At 38.5% G+C, this 21,689-nt stretch overlaps 1 long non-coding RNA gene across 2 annotated transcripts; it reads right to left on the reverse strand.

Moving 5' to 3' along the window:
* Positions 1-4,772: 4,772 nt before the first annotated feature.
* LOC310890153 lies at positions 4,773-15,895 on the reverse strand. Of its 2 annotated transcripts, none has more exons than XR_014577072.1 (3): positions 15,411-15,895; positions 5,774-5,881; positions 4,773-4,950 (listed from the first exon to the last, which is right to left on the reverse strand). It is a non-coding gene; the product is annotated as an uncharacterized lncRNA (long non-coding RNA). The 2 variants fall into 2 exon arrangements; XR_014577073.1 differs by lacking the exon at positions 15,411-15,895 and adding an exon at positions 14,712-14,944.
* Between the last annotated feature and the right edge of the window lie 5,794 nt (positions 15,896-21,689).

Below are 21,689 nucleotides of genomic sequence, written 5' to 3' on the forward strand. Positions count from 1 at the left end.
AAAATAGATACTCTAAAATTGGATCCCTGCTGCATCAACCTTTGTGGATGATATTGCCAATTTGGGAAACTGTAGATTTCAGGGGCTTTGGTAACCAGAAGTTATACGGAATATTTCTGAAGTCTCTATTTTTGCATTGGAAACTGCAACACTTTTAACTATAATAAAAATGACTCTATCTTTGAAGTATCCAACAAAATTGTTGTCTCTAACAGCATTATCTTTTTGGATTCACAGTAAAAGTGTTCAAAGTTGAAACAGTGCAGAAACCGTTTGTCAGCTAGGACTGAGGATTAATCAACACAATTTTCTTAGCATATAGAATTAAACAGTGTATCTGTTACACGTATTTCCTTACAGAATAAAAGGAAGAGAGGATAAAATCCACACAAACATAAATTAGAAAAGAGTTATGTAGGGAAAAATAATTATTGAGTTTTAGTACTCTGGTTTCTTTCAACGTAAGACACTAAGTAACATCCTACTTTCCATGATTGATGAAAACATAACTTTGATAAGCTTTTCAGGAATCAAGCTGAAACTTCAAAAGCAGACCTTCAAAACTTCCATCTTTCTGAAGAAATTCTATTCGCTAAGGGATATTTGAAAATGGTGACTGGAGAGTGTTCAGCTGCAAAAATCCCTTTCTACCCATTAGTTTCAAGTTCCCGTAACAAAGAAAAATGAAAACTCTGTTTAAACAACTATTGAGAACTGTGAAGTACTCAGTCTTCTATCAAATGCTGGCTTCACAGAGTGTGACAGTTGTCTAGAGGGAATCTTATTCTAGAAACAACATAGTTAATTTTTATCTTAAAGTACTGAGATTATTTTTCCATCTTTTTTAAATGCCTTATTTTATCATACTGTTTAGTAAGCCTATTGAACAACTAATGTCAAATCACACACACACATGAGCTCACAGGGACCTGTACTTCTAGGATAAGCAGCCACTGCATTTTACAGGAATCTGGTTTCAGAAATCAGGCACAGCACACTGATTGATTTGCACTCAAAAGTAATTGTTCTGAAAAGCTATGAAACCTTGACTTTAACAAGATATAGATGAGAACAGTTTCTAAAATGTGCGTACTTGACATAAAACAGCCCCAACCCTCAACATGCATAGTAAAAGAAATATCATTTTTCCAAAATGTAAACAATTGGGATATATTTACCAGGGTCAGAAAACTTGGGTGCTAATCAATTTGGATTAATGACATACAAATAATGAGTTGCGCTTAAATCAACTATGTTGTCAAAACATTGTTCTTTTAATCCCTGGTAAATGATGAGGTTTATAAAAGCAGAATTTTGTAAATAGTTGAAGATTACTTAAACACATGTGGAAAGCAGATTACGTGTGAATCCACTGCTGCTAAAATAAACTATACGTCTGTCAAGAGTATTTGTACTTCACCATTTCATAAATCCACAACTAGCTGTATATACATCTTTACTATAATCCAACTTTATTTTATGTCTAGACTTTTCACATTAAAAACTACCATACCTGAACTCAGTTTTAAGGTCCTTTCTGTGCATCTGATCAAAATATGTTAGATTTTAAAACAAAACAAACAGCCTGGTTTTACCCCTTTCCAAAGCATCCTATGTTGGAAATATTGGAAGAGCTGTCTTTAACATTTTTACATAGGTACTTTGTTAACATGCTTTTATCTTACTTGGAGCTGGATGGTACATCTGCTTGAATTTAAATAAATAAAAATAATTAATTAAGAACAAGGTGCAAAAATCCTATTGCTTCCCTACAAAATCTATTTCCAAGCTAGAAGAAAACACAAATTTCCAATAAATGATTTTTAAAATCATATGTTTTTTCCTTTTTGTTTTATGACAGGTGAGTTTCTTCTTGATATTGAACTGTTGATAAACTTTTGTGATACAAGGCGAATGGCTATGAACTCCATCTTTAGATACCTTTTAAACTACAAGTGCACCAAATGCAGTATTTCTAAATACTTATGACATGAATTAAAGTGGAATTAACATTTAACACTGTAATTCAGCAACCAGTGTTCAACAGCTGACTCTCCTCCCTCAACCTCCCCATCCACAAGCATATTCACCTCTCAGAAAGAGCTCCAGGGATCACATTGTGGTCACTCAGAGAAGCAGCAGATGACAGCTAGGTGCTGACATGTCTGAGAGGTTTTCCACTGAGCACACCTAGCAGAGCCACTCCATTTCTGATTAACCAATGTCAGACAGAGCCACAAGTAGGAATAAAACAAAAGAGGAAAATAAGACATTACGCTGTTAGGGCATTAGTCATGCCCACAAAGAGCATAAAAATCTTAGTACAGTGAAAGCAATGAGGCACTGAAGAGCAGGGCTAGCTACAAGATGATGTGCAGTGGCTGTTTTAAATGTGAGTGTACTAATTCCATGTAATATGTGAGTTTTTTGTCAATCAACGTCCAGAAGGCAAGCTCTGCTCTCTGCACTTCCTTACACCCTAATAGCTCTGTCTTTGTCAAAATTTGTATTACTTAATGATTCTTTACTCTTTGTTGCCAGTAGTTTCTAAATAATATCAACAAAACAGACATGGACAAATCAACTTCCCAAAAACCATTTATACATATATATATATATATATATATATATACATGTATTCTTGACGGAGCTCTGAAATGAAGACGCTGACCTTAAACAGTAAAATATTCTGTTCTTGGCATCTCTTTCTGTTCTCTCCCAGTCAACTTTATGGATTGCCTACTGCAGCACTCAGACTTCACTGCCTTCATTGCCAGATCATCATCATACAAATCTTCTGTATGACAACCAATAAAAACAGAATTTATGTGATGGTAAACAGTCCTGTGTCTGCTATTGGACAGTAATTGCAGTGCTGTGGGTAATGTGGGGGTGGCAATATGAGAAAAAGATGTGTTATCACTGATCGGTTTTCAAAGGTACAGAATGCAGGTACTATTCAGTGACTTGGCAAAGAGGTCTCCTCATTCTGAGTCTCAAATTGAATTCGATAACACACACACAAGGAAACCAAAAGACTTCATAACCTCCTTGCTGGTGGTTGTTTTTGTTTTCAGGATAGTTTTAGCGAACAAGACACGTTGCTGACAGAGTTGGCTGTACAATGAATACCCTCTTTTTCAGTTTGCAAAAAGAAAACTATTTATTTGAGATCACAGGAGGAACATATATAACAATAATAATTATAGAAGAGTGTAATAAGGTGAATAGCCACTACTATTTCTGAGAACAGCTGCTCTAATTTCCGCTAGCAAAGAAACTTGGATTGATTCATTGACTGGGAAAACTGATAAAATATTTAGTTTCAATCCTTATATGTTTATCATTTTGCTACATCGTACGCTGTATTTTGTACACGTAGGTCTCAGATACTTATAAGGTACCTGAAGGACCACACCTGCGATCTATATTCTCCATATAACAGTCTAAAAATTCACCATTATGAGATTGTGGAGTTACACCCTAGAAACTCTTCTGATCTACAAAAGTATGCACATAGTTTTGCTTATGGGGGCATTTCCTGTGCTTGCATTTACATTGGTGAATCGCATCACTGTGGTCTGTCATTATCAAAACTGAGGGAACACTTTGAAAAAAATACAGAAATGCTTGTCTATGTGAAAGTAAGTTAAACTTCATGCTTGTACTGCATTTTTATGCTCACTTTTTACAGATATTTAAGCTAACAAAGTGCCTAGCAAAATGTCACTAATTTTGAAGAACTCTTTTGAATAGTTTCTACACATTGCAGTGGGTCCAAATCCATTAAATCTGGAATGTTTCACATTTTCAAAACCTGAGCAACAACTACTCTGACTGTTCAGCAGTGCTTCCCAGCACTTGGAACACATATTTCCTCAGAAGTAATCAACTCCCTTGTGCTTAATTGTCACTCCTCAGCTCCTCATAGCAGAACCACCTCAAGACAGCTTCTTCCCCCAAACTACAAGGAAGATGCAGCTTTGCAGCAGCAGCAGAGCAGATGGCTTCCCATGGGGAGAGGAGAGCTGTTGGACTGGGTGGTAAGGGGCCTGTGGTACATTTTTGGAAGCTGCTTTGGTTTTCTCTCCTTTTAAGATCTTTTTTACCCTTTGGATTCTACTTCTTCACCTCACCAGCCCAACCCACTTCTTATTTTTATTCTCCATATGCAAATGAGTATTTCTTCACTCTTCCCATACTTACCTATTTCTACTCCACTAGAAGCAAGGTAATTTCAATCAGACTTGGGAGGAGGGGGTTGTTTGTTGTCTTTTAAGTCATAAAATCTTCATTACACTAATATGACTGCATCTGCATTAGGATATTTGCACTGGTCTAACCTACTGATGTAGCAGAAGACTGTTCCTTTCCTTTTTGCACAGGCAGAAAACCCACAAAAACTGCAGTGAGAAAATATTTTTCAAAGAATCACAGAATGACAGAACAGTTGAGGCTGGCAGGGACCTCTGGAGGTCATTGGGTCCAACCACCCTGCTTAGCCAGGGCCACCTAGAGAAGGCTGCCCAGGCCCACAACCAAGTGGCATTTGAACATTTCCAGGGAGGAAGACCCCACCACCTCTCTGGGCAACCTGTTCCACTGCTCCATCACCATCCATCATCACCATGCTCCATCACAGTAAAGTGCTTTCTGATGTTTGGATGGAACCTCCTGTGTTCCAGTTTGTGCCCATTGCTTCCTAGAATATTTGAGATTTTAGATGTTGTGTCCATAGAGATTAATAGAAATTTAATCTATATGTTCTTTCCTTTGCTAATTGCAGTTAATGTGTTTATTAAGAAGCTGGCTAGGCTTATTACAGGGAATGACATCTTAGAGGACATATTGCTTGGGTTGCAATGCACTCAAAGAGTGTAGGAAGCCTGAAGCACCTTAGTTCATGGTCCGTTTTGACAGGAAGAAAGGAAGAATAAAGCACCTGGAAGCCTGAGGAAAGAAGAAGGAGGTTATGCTTTAAGTGACAAATAACCACTTTCTGTCCCCCCTTTCCCTCAGTTTGCTCTTGTTCTGGTTGCAGTTCAGCCATCCCAGGCTGCTCATGTTCTCTGCCCCATTCTGCAGTGAGCCCTTCACCTGTGTAAAGTTATGAGCATTTTTTCCTCAACTTTTAATTTTATATTTAAATATTCATTCTTACAAAAAGCAGCTCCATGTGCCTACTAGAACTTCTTCTGTCTTTTGGTAGGATTGCCACAAATAATTATTCTTTGATTTACTTCTCTCTCACTACTTAACTTCTGAATCTCTTCCTGCCATCCTAACAACCCTGCAAGGTACAGGTCCCATATGTGCACTCATGCTGATCCCAAAGATGCCTCAGGTCTGCTCCTCTCCCAGTCAAAAGTTCTACCAGACACATTTAACTACGTCCTAAGCAAGGTACAAGCTGAGTATATATTATAAGTGAAGATTGTGGGTTTTTTAATAATATATATATATATATTCTACAGATATTGAGGTCAAATATCTCTTCTTTGTTTCTTTTTGCCTTTTCTCATACCCTTGCCTCACTTTTTCTACTCTTTTCACACTCTGAGTCAGGAAGGACAGCTTTGGAGGGGACACATTAGCACAGCATTTTTCTGGCAAAGTCAGCAGCTGTGTGTTCAGTTATTCAAAATCCTTTTTTTTTTAAAAAAAATAAGACATATTTCATGACAGCAACATAACCAGAAGGTCAAATCCTTTGATTTTAGAAAGGCACAGGCACATTCTGTGGCATAAAGCTCAAATTATCATAAATACTCACATCCGTAATGTAGAGAGGGCTTGGTTCTCCACAGTGTCTTCACTTCAATGGTTTTTATGATTTACACTGGGGTGGGGAGTTTTGGCTAACAGCAACTCCTGAGATTTTCTGAAAAATAAACACGTGAAAAATAAGCAATCATAGACATAATTATCTCAGATATTTCTAGAAATGGCAATAGAAAATAAAAGAAGGGATTTTGTTTGCTAATAGAGAGCTAGACCAGGAGTGTGCTAGAATTCCTCAGCCAGGATACATCCAAGTAACAAATTGCAGCATCAGGTAAGGTCACCTATGTTAGCTCCAAGGATGATAGCTGGAAGCTAGCAGCAGGGTAGCTGTATTAGCTAGGGTTCGCAAGGGCTAATGAGCTGTTCCTAGGGGCCAGGCCCCCCTGCCCAAGGCAAAGCTCAGTGCTGATGTGAGGCTGCATCTCCAGGACACCCAGCCAGCTCATTCAAGATGCTATTGTGGGGCACTGCACTGTGCTGCATGGTTCTGCTTTTTGGTCTTCTTCTGCTTTGGAGAGCTAATAAAATGTGAAAGAGAGGCATTCAGCACACAGCAAACCATAATGACACGGTCAGTGTACCAGCCTGGTCCCACACACACCAGCCCACTTGCACTGTGGGACAAAGACACAAGTGCACCAGCTACAGCAGGGCCATTAGTATTTGACACTCACAATACACTGTAAGGAGTTGGATATATGCATTTGTAGAATGATCCAGAGTTTTAAAATACATGTTTGAATCTTTACTAAACTTTCTCTACAGAAGCTCTCAAAAGAAGTAATTTGGTTACAATCATTAGTAAAGAATACACATCTATTCAAACGTACTGAAGGCATTACAATCCTCTTTTATGTTGTAAAAAAATAAAAGGTAATTCAGGTCCAATCTTCCTTGCACTTATGTAAGTAGTGCTGACTTGTTAATCCTCACATTCACCTCAAAGATGAATGAATACAGGAGACCAAAAACTGTTTAGGGAGTTATTGACCCAACAGGCAAAAAAAAATAAAAATAAGAGACTAAAACGTAAAATATACTTGACAGACAGCAACAGTTTATTAATGTGTGAGCTATGATATACTTATTTTGTTATATGAAATTATACTTTTCACCCTCAGAAAAGGAACTTGAATTTTGAATATGTTAATTTAAAAATAAAATTAGCACTATTTTACTCCAATTTTTTCTTTGTCAAGGCAATATTTTTTCATATAGAAGATACTGAATTTTAATCCATACCTAACAGCTGAAATACAGACAAAAATCAATTCAAATATACCTTTTTAAGTCCCCAGCAGTACACTGTGTGGACTCAAAGAGCGCTTTTTCCCCTTTTTGACTCACATAAATAACTACCCACTCCCTGCAGTAAATTGAAATTTAAAATCTCAAATTTGCAGCTAATTCCTGACTGTACAGTGAAGAAAGAAAGAAAGAGAGAGAGAAAGAGAGAGAGAGAGAGAGAGAAAGAAAGAGAGAAAGAAAGACAGAGAGACAGAGAGACAGAGAGAAAGAGGAAGGGAGGAAGGGAGGAAGGGAGGAAGGGAGGAAGGGAGGAAGGGAGGGGAAGGGAGGGGAAGGGAAGCTGGGGAAGGGGAAGGGAATGATGGATTAAGACCACACACAAAAAAAGGTTATTCGGATATATCTGCACCTCATGACTATCTTCAGTTTCAATACAGACCCCCAAACCTTCCAAGTTTCACTGGAAGAGATCATGAACCTACATGAACTTTGTTTAAAATCTAGTCTGAATTTGTAATAAAATAATAAACCAAGTGAGTTTATGTTTTCATATTTTTATGAGTATTTCAGAGATCTGTAGTCTTCATTCAGCTTTTCCGTTGGTGTGAAGCTATGTCATAAACAACCCAGGGCCATGGTACAGGCCAGATAAATGCCTTACTCAGGTACGCTTCCATTATTTATGGCAGTGTGTTTCATAGTAAATATAAACTTGCTCAGGCAAAACTGACTGGATATTCTTAGTTGGCATCTTTTGGCAGTGCTCAGAAAGCAGCAAGCATGCCTTAACATTAACTTTATTGTTTTATTTGCATTACAGTCATGTTTGTAAGTGCTTCCTGAAAGTTGCTTTAGTCTAAATAAAAATCTAGGATTTCACCTTTGCTATTTCTGCTGTTAATACACTGAATTAAAAACAAAACCAAACATAACTAAAGAAATTATGTGAGACTTAGCAAATGATTCCAGCATCAAGATTTTTTTTTTCAAAAAATGTGTTCAGTTTTTAAACAGAGGTGGGCTGAAACCAAAACACTACAAGAGAACATTTCAATGCCAAGTGGAGAGAAAGATGCATTTAAACACAGCCAAGTGCTCTCTTGCATACCTTTGTATGTAGTCCTCACCCATAAATGTGGAGAGACCTTCACTGAAGTCCAGAGTCATTTTACCACCTCACACTAGTTGAGGCTTGCTGGGAAGTTTCCCATTTATGTTGGAGCCCATAACAGAGGGAAATTCTACACACTTTGAGAAATGCAGCCCAGTATGTTTGTTCCCCTGCTATCTAATGGAATTATTTTTAAACATGTATGTGTACTCATATACAGATGTATAAGTATATAAATATATATGCATAGCTTTGTTTCCTTCATGTAAGTTATGACACCTACAAAAGAATTACATAAAACACCGTAAATTACAGCTAATGTACAGGTGTGTTTGATTCCTTTTTACCGTGAAGATGAAAAGCAGCATCAAGGACACAATTATGCTCTGTCATAGCCAAGAAATTTTCAGCCATAGGAAAATTCCACAGCTTAACCTTTTGTGTGGAAGGGGTTCCATTAGAAGAACGAGGTAATAGTGTCTGATTCACTTCTAAATGAATCATTTAATTATACCACCAGCATCAAGGAAAAAGAATGGACTAGGACTTTAGGATTGTCTTGGCCATTGGATGCACTCTAAAAGCATCTAAAATTAGTCACTTGAGAACAGTAAAAAAGAGAGAGAGAGAGAGAGAGATTTTTATTATAGCATTCTGAAGAGAGTGGCACCACTGCCTTTATATGAAGCTACGAAGAGCAAGTCCACACTCCGATTTCTGATTTAGATACAGCAACATCCCTCCCAAATACAAAGAGGAGGAAGGGAATAAGGCCTGCTCCTCATGCCCCACACTGAACTACAAGCTTTTTAGTAGTGCTTTTTAGTGTTTCAGATTTTCACAACAGACACACACACAGACAAAAGAAAATAATAAGACTGAAAATCAATAAAACTGAATGAAATACTTGCCTGCAGGAAAGCACAAATCTTTCAAAGATAAAGGCTTAGATCTGTAGTCCACATATGAGCACAACATATATTAAAGCAAACAAGTGCAGTGCTACTGTATGAAGTGAAGAAGTAGAACATAAAAAGGAAAAAAGAAAGAAAAAAAAACTAACTTCATGCTAATTTGAATGTATAGCATACAATCTTACCAATTATTATCTAAGAGGGAGGGCAAAATGCAAGATCCTGAACCTGAGGACATCCACCAAAAACACACCAGAAGCTCTGTGCAGATTTTGTGTCAAATACCCATCCTGTTTCAAAGATTTTAATGCTCCCAGATACGTAGAGCATGTGGGTGGCACCTGGATAATTACCACACTCCTAGCCTGGCAGCAGGGAAAGGGCAAGCTCCCCCATGACTGACACATTTAGCCATGTCAGGGACACTAAACATCCATATGTTCCCCAGGAGGAAGAGGAACAAATGCAAAGACCTGATTCTGTCTGCAAATCCCACCTAATTCTTAAATGTAGTACTTCAGTTTAGCAATCTTTCCATCCACAATAATATTTCAGAAGAGCAAATGTGTTAGTTATGATAATCTCATTCTACCATTTTAAGTCACATGTTGTTTGTGTGGGTGGTTATAAGTCTGCACACTTGTATGCAAACAAATGGAAGAAAAGCCTGAACGCCTGCCAAACCAAAAAGGAAATAAACAGCAGGGAATTAAATTTTTTTTTTCAGACTTCTAAGAAACAATTACAAGGAAGAAAGAGTAAAACCTGAAAGTACAAGAAAGTACTTAGCAATAACTGAGGCTCCTTGGGACCTGGATCATGTTAAGGATCTGTTCAGGTGTATCCAACCCCAATGTATTATTGAAATCCATAAATTTTTAAGGCCAGGCGGGATCATTTGTTATGATCATCTGTTTTCATCTACCACAGGCTATAAAGAGGCCTGAATAAAACCTAGTACCTAGTGAAACAGGAGAGGATATTTTAGGACACTGTCAATTTTCACATGTAACCTTTAGTTCTTCTTGTTCTTGGGGAAACTGTGCCAGCTGTGTATCACAGTATCACAGTATCACAGATTTCTAGGTTGGAAGAGACCTCAAGATCATCGAGTCCAACCTCCGACCTAACACTAAGTACTCCACTAAACCATATCGCTAAGCTCTACATCTAAACGTCTTTTAAAGACCTCCAGGGATGGTGACTCCACCACCTCCCTGGGCAGCCCGTTCCAATGCTTAATAACCCTTTCGGTAAAGAAATACTTCCTAACATCCAACCTAAAACTCCCCTGTCGCAACTTTCGCCCATTCCCCCTCGTCCTGTCACCAGGCACGTAGGAGAACAGACCAACCCCCACCTCTTTACAGCCTCCTTTAAGGTAACTGTAGAGAGCGATAAGGTTGCCCCTGAGCCTCCTCTTCTCCAGGCTGAACAAGCCCAGCTCCCTCAGCCGCTCCTCGTAAGATTTGTTCTCCAGACCCCTCACCAGCTTGGTCGCCCTTCTCTGGACTCGCTCGAGCACGTCCATGTCCTTCTTGTAGCGAGGGGCCCAAAACTGAACACAGTACTAAAGGTGCGTCCTCACCAGAGCCGAGTACAGGGGCACAATCACTTCCCTAGACCTGCTGGCCACACTGCTTCTTATGCAAGCCAGGATGCTGTTGGCCTTCTTGGCCACCTGGGCACACTGCTGGCTCATATTCAGCCGACTATCAACCAACACTCCCAGGTCCTTCTCGGCCAGGCAGCTTTCCAGCCACTCATCTCCCAGCCTGTAGCTCTGCTTGGGGTTGTTGCGCCCCAGGTGCAGGACCCGGCACTTGGCCTTGTTGAACTTCATACAGTTGACCTCAGCCCATCGCTCCAGCCTATCCAGATCCTCCTGCAGAGCCTTCCTGCCCTCGAGCAGATCGACACACGCACTTAGCTTGGTGTCATCTGCAAACTTACTGAGGGTGCACTGGACGCCCTCATCCAGATCATCGATAAAGATATTAAAGAGGACCGGCCCCAGTACCGAGCCCTGGGGGACACCACTAGTGACCAGCCTCCAACCAGATTTGACTCCATTCACCACAACTCTCTGGGCCCGGCCATCCAGCCAGTTTCTAACCCAGCGAAGCGTACGCCAGTCCAAGCCCCAAGCAGCCAGTTTCTTGAGGAGAATGTTGTGGGGAACGGTGTCAAAAGCCTTACTGAAGTCAAGGTAGACCACATCCACAGCCTTTCCCTCATCCACCAAGCGCGTCACTTGGTCATAGAAGGAGATCAGGTTCGTCAAGCAGGACCTGCCTTTCATAAACCCATGCTGACTGGGCCTGATCGCCTGCTTGCCCTGCAAGTGCCGCGTGATGACCCTCAAGATAATCTGCTCCATGAGCTTTCCTGGCACTGAGGTCAAACTGAAGGCCTATATTTCCCCGGGTCTGCCCTGCGGCCCTTCTTATAGATGGGCGTCACATTGGCTAGCCGCCAGTCAACTGGGACCTCCCCCGATAGCCAGGACTGCCAATAAATGATGGAAAGCGGCTCGGCCAGCTCCTCCGCCAGTTCTTTCAGTACCCTCGGGTGCATCCCATCCGGCCCCATCGACTTGCGCACATCCAAGCTCCGTAGCAGGTCGCCAACCATTTCCTCATGGATAGCGAAGGCCACATCCTGCTCCCCATCCCCTTCCACCAGCTCAAGGCACTGGGTATCCAGAGAACAACCGGTCTTGCCGCTAAAGACTGAGGCAAAGGCGGCATTAAGCACCTCAGCTTTTTCCTCATCCTTAGTAACTAGGTTTCCCCTCGCATCCAGTAAAGGATGGAGATTCTCCTTAGTCCTCTGTTTCGCGTTGATATATTTGTAAAAGGATTTTTTGTTGTCTTTAACGGCAGTAGCCAGGTTGAGCTCCAGATGAGCTTTGGCCTTTCTAATTTTCTCCCTGCACAGCCTCGCTACATCCTTGTAGTCCTCCTCAGTGGCCCGCCCTTTTTTCCAAAGATTATAAACCCTCTTTTTTCTGCTAAGCACAAGCCGCAACTCTCTGTTGAGCCAGGCCGGTCTTCTTCCATGCCGGCTCGTCTTTGGACACGTGGGGACGGACCGCTCCTGTGCCATCACGATTTCCTTCTTGAGGAGCACCCAGCCTTCCTGGACTCCTCTGCCCTTCAGAACCGCCTCCCAAGGGACTCAGCCAACCAGCGTCCTGAGCAGCTCAAAGTCAGCCCTCCGGAAGTCCAAGAGTAGTATAGTATATAGTATCCTCCAGTATACGGTATACAGTAGTATAGTATATAGTATCCTCCTATACACATTTTGACTATATTCATCATATGACTCATATGAGTAATTCTCTCCCTTGCAGAGTACTTGAAGAGAAAGAGAACATTTAGATGGAATTTCAGCTGAGATCAGGGTCTCTTCACTGAGAGACCCTGAGGTAAATTGTATCCTGTGCCAACGCATATTCACATTAAAAGGAGAAATCCACAGGGAACTCAACAAAGGTGTTCTTTGGCCATTACAGAATCTTGTACATATCTAAAGGCAAGATCAAAAAAAAAAAAAAAAAGAAAGAAATTCAACAAGGAAAAAAGAAAAAAAAAATCCACCTCCTGGAACTGAAGAACCAGCAATTGAGACCACTGTGCAATGAGCAGCCCAGCTGAGCCTGTAGCAGAGTTTGGTGCTTCTATAGATAGGCCTGGTATTATCCTATCCACAGCCTCTTTCCCCTGCATGCTGTTTGTTGGCTCCCTGGTCTAGGTTCTCACCAAGTTTGAAATCATCAACTTCATTCACCAGCCTCTTCTGTCATTAGCAGGAAAACAGAGAGGGAATTATCATACTACCTGTTGACTCTCCTGTGTTGCATGTATAAGTAATGAATGAGTTTATTATAATAGCAAAACTCGGCAGTGAACTAACATCCAAAGATGTGGAAAATTGTATTTAGCTGGGATAAACAACACCTCAACAGTTTATTTCTTCATTTCAGTGCTGAACCCCTCCTCCTTGCTTGGCAATAGAGCTTTTCTGATCTCCATTAATGCAGAAAATAACCATCATGGACTTATCAAATGTATGATTCAGCAACAGAAATGAAAAAGCTCAGTTATACAGTAGAGACTCAAGATATCTCAGGCTGGACTGACAAAGTAGAAAAGAGGGCTGAAGTTTTCTCATAAGCAAGGATAAAATCAAAGACATTCGTGTCTGCTGAGTCCTGTTTTCATTCTGACCATACTGAGAAGCAGTAATCAGTATTAGTCAGGCAATAGGATACAGTAATCCCTCTGAGGGGCTGTGTAGCAACTGTTTCAGGAATTTGCACTTTACCTCAAACCCCCACTCAGGGGTTTACCTCACATTGGCAATAAGCACTCTGACTTTCTGTTCAAGAAAAGTATTTCATCAGGGAATAGCAACCCCTACATGAACGTTTTTTGTATACACATATAATAGGCCAAATTTCTGTCTCCTGTCTGAGAACAGACGTTATCCCACTGTATCTAGAGAAGAGAGAGAGAAAGAGAGAGAGAGAGAGAAGAAGCAAAAAGTGACAAGAAGCCACAATAATTTCCCCTAATTTGAAAGGTTGTTCTTTCACCTCTGCAAATAGCTCCATTTTTGTCAGCCTACTGTTACTACTCTGTGTTCTGCATGTATCACACCAGGATTTTAAATACCCAGTACTGTATTTTTGAAATGTCTTGAATCGCATGAATATTTTCACTGAAAATCATGTTTAAAAACTGAGCTACCACTACGTTAACTTTCTGAAGCTCGGCATGGAAAGACTTCAAAAAAAACATTTATTCTGAAATTTAAGATAACAAATAAAAAATAGAACAAGGAATTACCAGAATCTGAGCCCCAAATTACTCTGTTCTATTTTATCATGTATTTCATCATTAGTTTTTCCCTTCTGTTAATGTTATCTAAAGTTTTTCTCTGGTTATTACTGAAAAAGTCCCATCTTAATTTCCAGACACACACACACACACACAGATAAATAAATAAATAAAAATCAAGACTATACACAGTTAAGAGCTACTGAAACTGAGAATATAAAAATTCAAACTCTCCTAAAGCTCCTAATATTAGAGTAAATGTATGCTTAATAAAGAGAAATTGCAAGCAAGTAAAATACTGCTTCTCTTTCTCATAAGGGTGTGGTGAAAATTAATTCTTATGCAGAAAGTGCTTTAAGATCTTTGCATGAAAGGCATTACTTTGGTTAATAGCAAAGTATTATTATTAAGTGTTATTAAAATAAATTGGAAGCAGTGAACATCATAAATGCTTCCCTGTAGGTTAAATCTGAGAACTGGTCTCTGTTGCATTGTATCTTAGGTTTAACCTTTACAGCATCGCCATCATATGCATCTCATTTACACTGCAGAGATAAGGCTCCCCTGGGCCACCAGCCTCCCCCAGCCATGGCCTAAACAGCTAGTTGACAGCCCAAATGCTATAACTGCTATGAAATTTTGTAATGTAATTTTGAAATTACCTTATAGAAGGTAACAAACAGAAGGAAACAAAGAATGATTTCATATCACAATTTGTCTTTTTGTTAAAATGTGTTTTGTTGTAAGGATTCACAATTTTAAGTAAATAACTGTGTGGAAATGCAAACCTCTTAAATTTGAAGGACATACCTTTACGTTATAGCTGTAATCATGACCCTCAAATCTATATCTACCCTTAGAAAAACTCCAAGCCTTAGAAGGTTTTGCTGAAAGGTGATGAAACGAAGGAGCAGACTTATCAGGTTTCTCTCTGTTTCTTGCTATTGTTTTTAATGCTTTTAACTGAGTCTGTTAAAATGCCAGCCCTGGAAATGGTTGTTCTCTGTGTAACCACGAAACAAATATATCACAAAACACCATCAGTGTATACTTGCTAAACTTTCAGTAGGGTCGTCCAGCAGAGGCCTGACAGGATTGTACTGCTCATGAATTTCCTGTGTCAAAAAACAGGCTGTATAAGGACATAGGTGAATATATCAATCAGCATATTGATATCCAGCTGAATTATGGGCTCTCAGAAGTGAGGAATGTAAATACTAGGCAATAGTAAAAAAGTCTGCTTAGAAAGTTATTAACTGGGATTGGAAATAGAAAAGAGAATTCAGCTGAGAAGAAGCAAGACAAAAATGATAGAGTAGGCACTTCAGCTATTAACTATGACATTTTCTGGTTTTGATTAAGATGTCAAAAACGGAGAGGGGGATATTTAGTTTATAAAATTGTTATTATTGACATATAAAAATTATAAAGATTTTTAAAATATGTAAAATTGCCAATAAAAAAAAATTCATTTTGTATTGTTCTCATAAGGGTTATTTAGAAAGGTACCTTGGCACAGGAAAAACTGTGTATCCTCTTGTGAACACCTGTGAACTGTTGAGTTTAATTGGGCAACAGCTGGTGCTGATTGTGGATTTTCTTGCTGTATCTCATTACTGGTTTCCCCTTTGCTCTTTCCTGATTCAGTGTTGCTGGTGTGTGCTGTTTAAAGGACCCTTGCAGAAATAGTTAAAGATAGTTAAAGAGTGGTTGAAAATGTTTCTGTGTACATCTGTGTACTAGTGAGCTTACTCAGAGTACAGCAGATGTGTGATGTATGTGGGTGGTGTTCTGGGGGGATATCGCGTGTTGGCTGGCAGTCCTCACAGTGTCTTTCATTCTCCATCTAGGCATCAAGTTCTTCTGCAGAGGTTAGGAGAAGCTGTGATTTAAAGCTATTTATGGGCTAAAAAGCTCAAAAAAAAAAAAATCACCCATAAAAACCTTTTCATTTCACAGTAGAATATATTCCTTGCTTCCCACTTCAATAAAATTATAAAGAAGTAATCATGTATGTCCTACTGTATTACCTTGCTCTCAGGGCAAAGCTGCTGATCCTAAGAGCCAAATTACCATCTTTTGCAACATTTAGGAGAATTAGGAGTTCAGAGAGAAGACATTTTGAGTGCTGACCTTGCCAAAAGCAGAGGAGCTCACAGTGCACAAAGTAGAAAAGTAAATGGGAGATGAAAAATGAGTTTTTTCTGGAAAAGAGTAGTGAAAGAAAGAGAAGGAAAAAGCCTTCTGCAGTGAAATTATCAGCTGAATGCCTATTGCAAAATAAGAACATAATTCTGAGAATGACTGAAATTGGTAACAGAAGAAGAGCTCTAAATATGCATTTGGAAGAACAGCTACTTACCACTGAACTGAGTGAAATCAGAACAAGATTGAGACTATGCACTTTTCAAAATGGAAATACCCACCTATTTACCTGATACATAAATTCATCCATAGAGAGAAAATGGGATTAAAATTAATGATTATGCCAAAATTAGGCTCTTCATCTAGTGCTGTTAAAAAAAATTAAAAATAAAATAAAATAAAATAAAATAAAATAAAATAAAATAAAATAAAATAAAATAAAAAAGCACCCAAACCTCCGATACAGTGCTCTGAAATTGCTATTAAATGAGCACTCACTTTAGTATGGGCAGATGGTAAGTTTAGATATAGGTCATTGTAGCTAACTTTAATACTACTGATATTCAATTGATATTTATCAATTTATTTTTAGAAAACTTTCAATTTGTGTAACACTACCATATATTATGAACATAATACATTGATATTTTTACCATCCAATGTAAATTAATCTACAATATCATGGCCACAAGAAATGATTAAATATTTTGTTTCTCTAACACTCTTTTGATTTCCCAATGGCTTTATCATTAAGGTCCTTTTAATTTTATTCTCTTTATTAAGAACAGGAAAAAAAAAAAACAGGCAACAAAGAAGACAGTAATGCTGCGTGCAGCAAGTGAAAATAGGTTTTAATAACATAAATACCACTTTGAGGAATACTTTCTACTTTATCGATAACTGAAGTGACATGATTTAATCCTTCTATACTGAGCCGATGAAATATCTCCCCAGGAGATATATGACAGACATATATTTGGAACTATTTTATTTTTGCATAGGGATAGAAGTATTAAATATATAAATATGCTCAGAAAAACTTATACCTGTGAAAGTACAAGATAATTATGAATATTTATAATCCTGAATTGTGAAGTGTTGGAGTTGTATTAATTTGTATTACCATTGATAGAGCTGGGCTTTAGATTTACCTTTTAGTATTCTTATAAATCTCATTAATAGAGGTCCCCTTAGCAATGTGCTTTTACTAATTCTGTAGCTGTAGCAATAGAAAGCATTAAGGTGTCCTGAGACAATTTTCAGCTAGAGTAGTATCACTGCATCTAACAATATACATTTATTGCAGCATACTGTTTTATGTCTTTATCTTTATTAATGCAGTATTAGCATTGTTATTACCCTCAGAAGAGAATTTCTGCATATACAGAATGCCTAAATAACAATGAAAGAATTTATTTACTAGTCTTTGTTAAGGTACAAACACTTTTGTAGTGGCTTAACAGAAGAAATGTATTCTGACTTAAAGATTACAATCTTTGTGCTGAATTAGATGAACATTAACATCAAGTTGACTGTCAGTATTGTGTTTCTGTTAACTCCAAAATCTGCAACTAATTTAGACTATACTATTTTGTTACTAGGATTTAGTTTGCCTGTTGGGCTACTGGAGCTTCCACCTCAGCACGAGGTGGCAGCTAGGTTCTGTGTTTGGAAAGAGGAGCTCACTGATCACCTCCTCACTTATTAGGTGGCTGTTCCCAAAAGAACCTGTGCACATATCATTCCATCTCTATCAGATCCACCCATTCTCCTGAGTCAGATGCAATGGTATACCCACAACAACATCTCTGTGCCCTGCTAAGCGACTTCCTCGCAAGAGGAAATAAGACAAATCAGTTCACGAGGTATTGAAAGGTTCTGGTTAAGATGAAGACAGAACACAACATTCACTGAGACTCAGAAATCATCACTCTTTAAACTTTTTAAGCTCCAGGTAAACAATTCTGGAACTGCAGCATTTTAAAAAAAAAAAAAAAAATCTAGATATGCTTCCTGAAGTTCACCACAGTAAAATTAACATATCTTTCCTAAGCTTGGCTGCAAATAAGAGACATGCCCCTAAGCAGCATATAGCATTATCAAATAAAATCAGGTTATGGCAAGATACCCCAGTTTCATCATACATTTACCTGCATCTTACAGTTGCAATTTATATCAGAACCAATGCCATATTTCCAAAGGCTATAGATTTTTACATCAAAGGCTTGATTCTTGGCAGAAACAACTAGCCATTTAGAGGAATAATGGTACAAATGCAGAAATACTAGTTAGTTATGTTTAGAGAAAGAAAATGACAGTAATACCTGCCAGAAGCTTGACAAACAACTTGCACTTCCAAGACTGATCATACCACTCTTAGCCACTCAGAAAATATTTCAGAGGTTTTCTTTAGGGCCTGGTGAGCCATTATGAAATTCATCAACAGATTTTAATGTGAGATTAATGTAAAACACACACGTGCTAGTGACAACTTCCTGGATTCTTTATAATCAAAGGGCAAATAAGGAAATGACTGCAGAAAAGGAAGCAAAGAAACAAATAACTGTACGCTATGGGTAACCTTTAACCTATAATTATTATTCTGTATTCAAGTACATCAGTCAAGATCTAAGTGTCCTATCTCATATTTGTGAAATCAATGGAACCTACATAATGTGTCTAAAGTGAAATCTGGCCCAACTAATTTTAGGTACATATTTATACCAGAAAGAATCTATGTCCAGAAATAATCTAATTTTGTCTCCATGATGGGATAGACCAATTTAAAATTTCTGCCATCATCTTGTAGCTGTCTTTTTGCCTTGGGGAGTCTCCACCTCCAAGATAAGCAGAGACTGTGCGTATAATCCAGGTGAATAGTATTCACAGAAGTCTGAAAGCTGAGTCATCTCTTCCTGAGATGAGGAAATGCCACAAAGAAAGATGATCACTGAGCAAGCAAAGATAAAGACATGAAGCAGTTATCTTTCACATGCATACTCTCTAACAAGCAGAAAGATACATGTAAGTAATTCAGAAACCTGTTGGGCTGGATGGAAGGACACTCATGATTTTTCAGTATGTCAGCAGACATCTACAGAGGCAGGGAAGAGGGTCTACCAGAGACATACACTGAGGTCATGATTCTGGGCAAGTTGTATGATATCATGCCTAAATCCATTAGTCCTGCTCTTCACCAGGGTTAATTACCATTAATACAACTTTGCACAGATGGGGGCAACACTGTTTCCAGAAGTAGTATGAGTTTAGTCATGTTATCTCAGGTGTCACTGGACCAGGCTGCACTGTGAAGTCCAGGTATGTCCCAAGACTCTACAGACACTTTGTACCAGGTCCAGTGGATATTAAGACAGGTATGCTCAGTAGCTTAACAAATTTCTGTTTCAGAGGTGAGTGCTGAAAGATATCTCTAAGTCAGCAATCAAAGCCAATGTTTTGGAATAATTAAGAAAGGACTACAATGAGACAAGATGAAAAGGTCACCAGTGCTCAGGAATTCATCTCACAGGTTACTGTGCCTGTGCCACTGTTACTGTGGCAGTAAAACTGAAAAGTGTCAGCAACGTGAAAAATGATAAAGTATCCAACAATAAAAGGTGTCCTCAGACTCCACTGGTAAAGCTATAAACTGTAATTTCTCAGGCAGCTAATCTGTTAATATCAAGTACTCTTTCAATTACCTTGGCTATTAGGGTGTTTAATGTTCAAACTGAAAATAAGAGAAAAATCAGTATGACTGTATACACAGCTTCCTATTTAGATTCTTATACCATTGTCCATGCTATTGTTTAAACACCCCAAAACAAATTATCACCAAATTTACAGTAGTCCACAGTAGATATGTAAGTCTCTTCCCACTTCTCAAAGGAAGCTGGGGACAAATCAGATCATTTTCTTTTTTCTCCATTGCTATTCCATCTCTTTTCTTTTTCTTTTTGTCTTTTTCTCTTTGTCCTGGGTATATTTAGCAACAGCTTTGGAAAAGTGAAGTTGAAAAAGTGAGCTTTAGACTTTTTTCTGAAGGCAGTGAGATTTGTGGTCATTCTTCTTTCCTCCAATAATGAGATCCAAACCACTTGCCTTAGTGCCAAGAAAGCCCTGTCTCCAGCTCCTACAGCCTTCACCCTTGAGGCTGACAAGCTCATAGTTTCTGAGGGAACATGGTTGTCAAAGGAGATCATCAATACAAAGAGTGAGGTCCTCTCAGGGAAATCTTGAGCCATGTTCTTCAGTGGTCTCAAAGATTAATAATGAGACCTTGAGTTTGATCCAACATATTCATAATTTCATAATAAATTTATTAGATACATTAATTCATAAATTTTGTAGCTTCTGTCAGATAAAATCTGAAAATGGGCATACAAAATTGAGAAAGAAGAAAAAGTGTAGTGACTGCCACTGATTACACTTAACTCATTAGAATATTATTATTTAGTTTCTATTTTTTATCTCAGTCCAGGCTGTACTTGTCCATCACCAGTAAGCTAATTAATGTTTTCTCTATAGACAAAGTGGAAAAAAAATATGTGTGAACATTTTTTTTCCTAATTTTACATTTGTGGGAACTGACAGACAAGTCCCGACAAACAGGATTTATATATTACCTTTTTCCAACTGTTTGTCCTGCCACTCTGCAAGAGTTACCAGAAGCAAACATAAGCCAGATTCTCAGTAGCTGTGGCTTACATCTCAGCCTATCAGCTTAAACTGAAGTTGAAGGTGGTTTAGATTAGTACACCAGACTGTGAGGAGTGTCAGCAAAGAAGCTCAGCACAGACTTAGTCCTGCTGCCTCTCTTACAGGGCAGTAATACCAGCAGAGGGAAGTGAGTCTTGCATGCATGACCCACCAGGACTTATCTGTCAACTCTCTGAGTCACACAGTGAAGCAAAATCAAGCCGCAGTATATAAAACCAGGATTCCTCACATGCATGGTGAAGAACTTTTAGCTTAGAAATACCTGATCATTTCTACACAGATTGCCTCTCTCTTGAAGACAGTTTTCGTGGGCCAACCAGATATAACTCCCTAGCCTCTAACAACTGTAATAATTTCATTCCTTAAAATGTTGTCAGTATCTGTCTTAAATATGGATATCTTGACTATTAGAGGCATTCTTAGCTCACTTGATCATATACAGCCCAAATTCTGAGCTTTCAGCTGCTTCTACAAAGCAGGCTCCTGGACTGACATTTATATTTGCATACTTTGGTGGATGTCTTTAATTTCTACCTCCTGTTTCATTGTGCCCGCTCTAATAAATACACATGTGGTATAGATTGTATTTCATAATACTGACTGATGGTTTTAGCTCTATTTGTGGTAAATCTCATAGGTCTGGTCACTAAAGTGAGTCATTTTTCAACATTTACTGCAATATTTCATCATCCTCCTGACTGAAATGGAAATTAAAATCTGTTGTATCACTTCCTTGTAAAATAGAAGAGCTAATTTCATGTGGGGAAATGTAATTCCAATTTATGCAATTATTAGTTATTTTATCACTTTACTATTTTTGTTTATTTCTTCCTGCTGTTTGGCCTACAATAGAATAGTTCAGCTACATTTCTACAAGCTGTTTTTATACTTCAATTCCTAACATGTTATTTCAAAGTAATAGAT

The sequence above is a fragment of the Anser anser genome (assembly GCF_964211835.1).
Source record: "Anser anser genome assembly, chromosome: Z".
Classification (NCBI taxonomy): domain Eukaryota; kingdom Metazoa; phylum Chordata; class Aves; order Anseriformes; family Anatidae; genus Anser; species Anser anser.